This window comes from Homarus americanus, unplaced genomic scaffold (assembly GCF_018991925.1).
Source record: "Homarus americanus isolate GMGI-L3 unplaced genomic scaffold, GMGI_Hamer_2.0 scaffold40248, whole genome shotgun sequence".
Lineage (NCBI taxonomy): Eukaryota > Metazoa > Arthropoda > Malacostraca > Decapoda > Nephropidae > Homarus > Homarus americanus.
In genome coordinates, this window is record NW_024712526.1 from 4,757,160 (window position 1) to 4,766,790 (window position 9,631).

Below are 9,631 nucleotides of genomic sequence, written 5' to 3' on the forward strand. Positions count from 1 at the left end.
ACGTGTACTGTATAGTGGTTTAGAAATACTGTAAAGAAAATATAATATGGGTGGTGTGTGTGTGGGAGGGGGAGGTGAGAACCAGGTAGGGAGGTGAGAGGAGATGGAAGAAAATGGGGAGAAAGAAGGTGAAATAGAGGAGGGGGGGGACAAAGAGATGGGAAAGAGGGGATAGATATATGGGAGTGAGAGGAAAGGTGGAGGAGGAATAGAAGGAAGAGGAGGATGAGCAAACAAGAAGAGACGGAGGAGGAGGAAAGAGAAGAGTGGGGGGCGGTGAAACGGGAGGATGAGTAGAAAGAGGAGGATGTGGGGGTGGGGAAGAGTGAGAAGGGCACCCATGTCTTTACCATTCCCATCCTGCCTTAGGGAGGGAGTGAGAGAGATGGTAATTCATGTTGCCATTGTTACAGTGTAATGAAACTATAAAAGTTGTGGAAAATCACTTCTATACTGAAATATGACTTGGAAATAAAGAAAATATAATATGAAACTATAAAATAAGAAATACTAGAGTTACAAACAGTGAGGGGAGCTGTTGACACAATGAACTACACATAAGCAAAGTTTAGGCTTGGAAACAGGAAGAACTTGGCCAGAATTATTATATTTCAATATTCTCTCTCTGTATTTATCTCCACATATTTAATTTAAAAAATAAAATAAATAAATCTTATTTTATTCCAACTATACTGTACTGATTTACTTAGAAATTTCCTTTTCATTACAAAGTTTCCTTAATTTTTTCTTTAAAGCAAAGCACTTAAAGTTGAATGCCTGTAAGTTAAATGCACCAAAGATGCAATACGACTGTACGTACCATGGTATTTGAACACAGGTTATGTTTTCACAGTTTCTCTTTTAAATGTGTATAATTTCTTCCACATTTAGAAGTGCACTCTGAAGTTGCAGTTCCTATGTAAGAGAAGGCATTAGAGTTGATTCATTTTACTTCATTTTAATTAAACTAAACATAATCTTAATTTTGTATATACCAAGAGGTTTTTGCTGGAGTATAATGATCACTGAAATAAGGTAGAAGCTAAAGTCTAGTGGTCACTGAAATAGGTTGGTTACTGAACTTTGGTTGATGATGGAATAAAGTGGCTATTGAATTAAAATAGGTGGAGAATGGTAGTTTTTTCTATTGTGAAAATTGCATAAAATTCAGCTAATAATTAACTATAATATGTTGGTCTGACCAATTCATCCCAAAAATTTTGTTTTATAGCTTGTTGGTGCCACTCAGCTATGAAATATATTTAGAGGCACTTACAAGTAAACCATACAAGAGACTAGATGAAATAGAGTTCCATCAAATAAAAAACATTTATTAATTCCATATGCATGATAATACATTCCTGTAACTATACAAAAGTATGGGTTATGTATACGGTATTATATATCGATATTAGCATCTCCTAAGGTAATGACAAAGAAAATTAATTTGATGTTTAAAAATATTAGGCCTTTTGTATGTCCCAGTGCATAATGGTATATTCATATTGTTTACATTAACTCAGTTGAAGGAAGATAAAGGAGTCATCAAGATAAGAGAATGTTATTATCTAATCTTGTTGGTCTTACATTTATCAGTGGACATAAAATGTTCTTCAGATCACAAAAGGTGATATTGCCTTATGACTTGACTGTGTTACTTGTGTTTATGTGTAGGCTTCTACTGTACTAGTGTTGTGATTTTTATTATGGGAGTATACATTTGATTTGCACTTGTAATTCCTGCTTTAATGAAAACAATTATTTTATACAGAATGATAAATATATATTTACAATGTTAATTATATCTTGGTCAGTGCTTCTTCTTATGCCTGACCCCACACTACAGACTTACTTCATAAAAATTAACCTTGCTGATTGCTATATATATATATATATATATATATATATATATATATATATATATATATATATATATATATATATATATATATATATATATATATATATATATATATATATATATATATATATATATATATATATATATATATATATGTAGATCACAATGAAAGCGTGGATAAGATATGAGGAAAGCAACGGGCACCTCTTTTAGTCTTTATTCAAGGCCAGTCTGAGGGAATGATATATATATATATATATATATATATATATATATATATATATATATATATATATATATATATATATATATATATATATATATATATATATATATATATATATATATATATATATATATATATATAGTAAAGCCTCGAATAACGACGGTAATGTGTCCTCCAATATTGCTGTGTAAGGTGAATCATTAATTACCATTAAAATAAAGCAATAATAATGAGATGCGTTCCCAAGTGTGACCTGTTCATAACTTTTGTGTGGCTTTTTACCCTCTTTTCCCATAAAAAACAATACAATTAATGAAAAGTGCAAACTATATTCTTTAAGTAATGTTTCTGAATGCACCTTATACAGTATAAATCATTAAAAATAAGATCACACAAGAGGAGATGGGACGCTATTGTTGTTGCCGTGTTTACACCCATAATGTCAGTTATCCATATGAAACAAGAAAATATGACCATGGTTGTTGGTAAAGTAAAATTAATATAAAAAATATTAATTCCCATCACCACCACACTCCCATCACTAACCTACCACCACCACACTCCCATCACTAACCTACCACCACCACACTCCCATCACTAACCTACCACCACCACACTCCCATCACTAACCTACCACCACCACACCTCCCATCACTAACCTACCACCACCACACTCCCATCACTAACCTACCACCACCACACTCCCATCACTAACCTCCCCACACACCTACCACCACCACCCCATCACTAACCTACCACCACACCACACTCTAACACTACCCACCACCACCACACCCCATCACCAACCTACCACCACCACACTCCCCATCACTAACCTACCACCACCACACCCCATCACTAACCTACCACCACCACACTCCCATCACTAACCTACCACCACCACACCCCATCACTAACCTACCACCACCACACCATCACTCCACACTCACTAACCTACCACCACCACACTCCCATCACTAACCTACCACCACCACACTCCCATCACTAACCTACCACCACCACACTCCCATCACTAACCTACCACCACCACACTCCCCATCACTAACCCACCACCACCACACTCCCATCACTACCCACCACCACCACACCACACCTACCACCACCACACACTCCATCACCTAACATCACCACCCACCACCACACCCCATCACCAACCACCCACCACCACACCCCATCACCACCCACCACCCACACCACCATCACCCCACCACCACACCACCCACACACCACCCACCACCACACCCCACCCACCACCCACCCACCACCCACCACACACCCCACCACCACCACCACACACCACCACCACCCACCTCACCACCCACCACCACCACCACACTCACCATCACCACCCACCACCACCACCACCCATCACCACCACCCCACCACCACCACCATCACCACCCACCACCACCACACCCCATCACCACCCACCACCACCACCACATCACCACCCACACCACCACCACACCCATCACCACCCACCACCACACTCCCATCACCCACCACCACACCCCATCACCACCCACCACCACACTCCCATCACCACCCACCACCACACCCCATCACCACATTCCATCACCACCACACCCCCACCCCACCACACCCCACCACCCACCACCACCACACCCCACCCACCACCACACCCCACACCCCACACCCACACACCCACACCACCACACACCACCACCACACCACATCCACCACCCACCACCACACACCCCATCACCACCACACCCCATCACTAATCTACCACCACCACCACACCCCATCACCACCCACCACCACACTCCCATCACCACCCACCACCACACTCCCATCACCACCCACCACCCACCTCCCACCACACCCCTCACCACCACCCATCACCACCACACTCCCATCACCACCACACCCCATCACACCACCACCACCACCATCACCACCCATCACCACACCCCATCACCACCCACCACCACCACCACCACCACATTCCCATCACCACCACACTCACATCACCACCCACCACCACACCCCATCACCACTCACCACCACTCCCCCATCACCACCCACCACCACACTCCCATCACCACCCACCATCACATTCCCCACCCACCATTACATTCCCATCACCACCCACCATCACACTCCCATCACCACCCATCACCACATTCCCATCACCACCACACACTCCCATCACCACCCACCATCACACTCCCTTCACAACCCACCAACACAGTCATCACCCCCTACCACCACACTCCCATTACCACCCTCCCGTCACCACCCAGCACCACCCTCCCTTCATCACCACCCTCCACCACACTTGTATCACAACCACTACCACCACACTCCCATCACCACCCACCACCACCCTCCTCCACACTCCCATCACCACCCATTTTATAACATTTATGGTATTAGTATTGACTAGTATAGTTAATTAGGTCCATTACACAAGTAAAATGCAAATATGCAATTATAAAAACTCGCCAGAATTATACCTGATTATTCTTACTACAACATTAAATGCACATACTATATTATATAACACAAAAACCTGAAAGAAATGGAAGCTCTGGTAGTATGTCTAGACTGCGATGACCAACCACAAAGAACCAGGAGTTACCACTGTAGTTCCTACCATCAAACCATCACACCACCACCAGCAGTAGTCCGTAATACAATCCTTTGTCCACACCCTGAGAGAAGAGGTACACTGCATGCTGCAGAGAAGAGACTGAGGTTACCAGGCAGACACGCTAAGTTACACTTGCCTTGATACCTCGGTCAGCAGCTGATCGATGCTCACTAGGGTTAAGTAGTTTCTTGAATCAATTTCTTTTGATATCAGGTTGGAGCAAGTGGTTGTTATGATGGTAGAGTGAGGAGGGGAGAGAGTCGTCACATCCCCCTCCCCCTGAAGGTGAATCTTCTTGGGAAGATTGAGCTATGAAGATGTAGATGTCCAGGTGAGTGATGATGAGCTGGTACTGGATAATATGTCAGCTAACAAGTTATCCTTCCCTTCAATGTGCCATATTGTGATGTCGTAGGGTTGCAGAAATGGGACCAATGGAGCAAATGCTAGTTTGAAAACTTGTTCTGATCCAAGAAAGTCAAGGGGTTGTGATCCTTATAAATCAGCAGGGATCGAGTGTCATGTAGCTAGTACTCTTATTTTTTTATTGCAGAGATGATGCTCAGTAGTTCCTTTTCAATGGTACTGTATGCCAGTTGGTGTTTGTCGAGTTTTTCAGAGTGATAAGCGACAGGATGCAGGACCTCTTGATTATCCTTCTGCAGTAGAAAGGATGAAGAAATAAAAGTTAGGGGACGACAGTACAGTCACCCAAAAAAGTCCAGTCACGAACCACGATTCAGACTCGTGAACCCGAAGCAGTAGATACTGATACATTATTCTGTCCATAAATGCTTCGGATTCAAGAGTCTGAATCTTGGGGTTCATGGTTCGCGACAGGACTCGTTTTGGGTGACTGTACAATGTACATGATCACTGGCCAGGAACTGCTTCAGTTTTTCAAAGGAGTCCTGGCAGACAGTAGTCCAGTGGAAGGAGCCTTTCCCACTGATGGGATAGGTCAAAGGGGCGGCGGCAGCAGCAAAGTTAGGGCAGTCGTGACATTAAACCCCCGCCATGTCCACGAAACACATGAGAGCTTTTTGAGTTGTGGGGGGCAGAGTAGTCCAGGGTGGCTGTGACGTTGGATTTCTTTGGTCGGACAGGGCCGTGGCCGACCACGCTTCCTAGGTAGGTCACAGTAGCTCTGCAGGTGGTGGTCTTGGCCAGCTTAATGGTTAGATGCGCCTCCTCCAACCTCTGCAGGACAGTCGACAGTTGTACTAGATGGTGGGACCAAGTCTCTGAAAGAACCAGAATGTCGTCCAAGTACACATGAACACCTTCAAGGTCATGCAAGAGATAATTCATAAGTGTTTAGAAGGTGATTGGACTATTCATCATCCCAAAAGGCATAACTAGCTACTGATATAGGCCAAAAGGAGTTATGAGTGACTGGGCTTTTTCAGTTAGTCTTACTTGATAGTAACCTTTAAGTAAGACTAGTTTTGAAATGAATTTAGATTGACCAACTGAATTGATTAGATTGTCTATTCTAGGTATGAGATAGGAATTTGGAACAGCCACCGAGTTAACTCTGCTATAGTCTGTGCATAGGCATAGTTGGTCACCTTCCTTGGACACAAGAAGGCAATACTGAACCCCAAGGGGAGCTGTTCGGAACTGCCAGGCCGTTCTTCAGCAAGTAGTCCACCTCATCTCTCATCTGCTTGCTGTTTCTCCGGATGGAGTCTGTAGGGTACCTGGCATATAGGAAGGGTTCCAAGTGTTAGTTCATCATCGTGTTTCATTATTGTACAGTGGCCAAGGGTGTCAGAGAATACTGTAGGGTTACTTTGAATTAGGGAGGCTACGTCTTTGATTTGGTTTGGGATCAGATGTCCCAAGTATGACGCAGGTTGTCGAGAATTTCTGAGTTTTTCATGCCATTCCACGGGGTCATTGGATTTTTAGAATCTACAGCATTTAGAATGTTACAGAGTAGTCTTGGGGAGTCCTTGACAGGTACTCTACTTAGGTAGGGTTCGAGTAAATTTATGTGGAATAGCTGGGTGGCCTTTCTAAGTTCTGGTGTTGAAATGCTAGTTTACTTTATTAATTTTCTTCTGCACTACATTTTTTTTACAGGGAATAGCCCACCCGGGCACAGGTCATCGACCCACAACGGGGCCTAGGGGGCGAAACAATAAGAGTAAAAAGAAATTAAAAATATAAAAGAAAAAGATTATATTAATCTACACCACGAAGATGCCGGAAAACCAGCTTTTTAAAGTGATAGATTATAAGAGTATGGAAACAGAAGAAGGCAGAGCATTCCACAGTTTGGCTGTGTGAGGAAAGAAGGGTGTGCTGTAACGGGTTATTCTAATGTGACCGACATCCACACAGAAACGGTGGGCACCATGGGCAAGACGAGTGTTACCAGCCCACGGCCTTGCCGGCTGTACACAGGATGCTAAATCCACCAAACATTGCCCGTTAAAGTACCTGTAACAGAGAGAGTGAAGCAACGAAGAGAAAGGGAAGAGAGATTATCAACTAAAGGAGGAGACTTAAGACAAAATGCCTTTGATTTCACCCTATATAACAGTTGGACAGAAGAAGACCCACCCCAGATATGTGAGTAGTACTCCAAGTTAGGACGAATGAATCCCCTATAAACTTGAAGCATGTGCTCAGGAGTGAAGTAGTACCGGCATCTGGACAGCATTCCTAGCTTTCGGGAGGCAGCTTTAGCATTGTGTGGCTTCCATGACATATTAGAGGAAATGGTGAGACCTAGCGTGTCTATTTTAGAACTTGGCAGAATGAGTGCATCCTGAAATGTGATTGGTGCATGGTACCTTGCTGACAGGGGATAACCAGGAATAGGGAAGTAGGCTAGGACCTTGTCCCCAACACTGAACTCTCTAATCTTGGCATGTTTATCATAGTGATGCTTCATCTTTGTCTGAGATGTTAGCAGGTTCTCTTGTGCAAGTTGGCCTACTCTACTTAAGGTAGTTTGAAGTCTTTTAGGGTAATCTGACATTGTGGTAGTAAGGTTAAGCCATCTTTCTTTGACTTGTTTCAAAGGTCCTCTAACCTTCCTACCAAACAGCATCTTAAAGGGTGGGTAGCCAAGAGAATCCTGAGAGGCTTCTCTTTATAGCAAACAAGACATAATCCAAACCTTCATCCCAGCATTCCTGGTATCCACAACAATACTTGCGGAGCATGGACTTTACTGTCTGATGCCACCGCTCAAGAGCTCCCTGTGACTCCGGGTGATGAGCGATAGACGGTCTGCTTAATGCCCAGCGCTTTGAGTACCTTTTTGAAGAGGTTGCTGGTGAAGTTTGGTTTCGATCACTCTGTACTTCCTGAGGAATGCCAAAAGTTGTAAACGTGTGCACTAAATGTTTAATAATAGTGGTAGCAGAGATGTTCTTTAGCAGGAAAGCCTCTGGATACCTGCTAGTGGGACACACGATTGTTAAGATATATTGGTTGCCTTTCTTAGTTTTTGGCAGTGGGCCCACACAGTCCATTATTATTTTCCGAGAAGGTTTTGGGGGAACCGAAATGGGTTGTAAGGGATAAGGGGGAATTGGCTGACAAGGCATTCCTGTTATTTGGAAAATGTGGCAGAGTTTTTTTAAATTTATTACATCCTTTTTCATTCCAGGCCAATAAAAATCCTGCAACAATTTGCGGTAGTTCTTATTAATGCCAAGGTGTTGTAGTGGACGTCTCCCCTACAACTGCCTACAACTGCGTAGCCACAGCCACCACCTGCTACCGCCTTCCCTAGCAACCAACCAGATGTTACCGTATCTTAGCAACGGAACTAGTCACCGGCGACTTTCTGGGTTTTCCCAACATGATTCATAGAGGACTGGCGGCTGCTGCTGGGTATATAAGCTCTGTCTCTCCATTGAGATTCATTCTGACCATTCTTCTTGAACAAGCAACACCTCCTCCTCCGCCGCTGCCTGGCTGCCTTCGCTTCTCCTCGCCTGCCTGGTGGTCCTCGCTCCCGCCAGCGAGCATGGCGACCCACCAGCTGTCCTTCTCTGAGCTTCCTCACCAACCAGCTTTCTCATTCTGGTCTCTCTTCTTGAACAAGCAACACCTCTCCCAGCAAGCTCCTAGCTGTCCAGCATTCATTCAACCAGGAGGCCAGCAACAGGCAACATCTTCTCTAACGAAGCTCCTGCACATCTACCTCCTTCAACAAGCTACTCACCGAACGTCTCTACCGAGCAGCCCCTCCCCACACGGCACCTCCAGCACCAGACTGTCTATCATATAACTTATAATATACAAGAAAACCACATTAGAGTTTCCTTCCATCCTGAGTGCTAGACAACATTAATATCTCGATACCCCTACAGTGTCCTCCAAACTCTTCATGAGCGACCTTCATCACCGTCTACCCAAGTGACATTGGCAATACTACCTAATGGGTCTCAGCTCAAGTGTCTATAGAACCTTAGTGGAAGACCATCCTCGTAGTAGAAGGAAGGGGTTTTCTCTGTCTCCTCTTCATCAACAGCTTCGTTATGAATTTTAGCCAATGTTGGGTCAGTCTTTTGTGCTTCAATCAGTTTTTCGGGGTCATGAGTTGAGTGAGTAAATCACCATCCAGGTTCTGAGGTACAGTGCTGCAGGCAGTGCAGGGTTACCGCCTAGGTCCCCAGAACTAGTCTGTGTAGCGGTAGGGAGTTGTGGAGGATCATTTATCTCATTACTCATGTCTAGCCTGGCTTGAGACCAAGTGACATCACATATAGGAAACAAATCTGGTTGCTCTTTCTCAATTTATATATTACTGAACCTTTAATTTAGGAACAACCAAATTGCCAGTCAAGTCATTTCCCAGGAGGGGGTTGCATCAGGTATTGGCAATGCTGAATCTGTAACACCCACAATCACTGTACCTCGTACAAGATCACACTCTAGA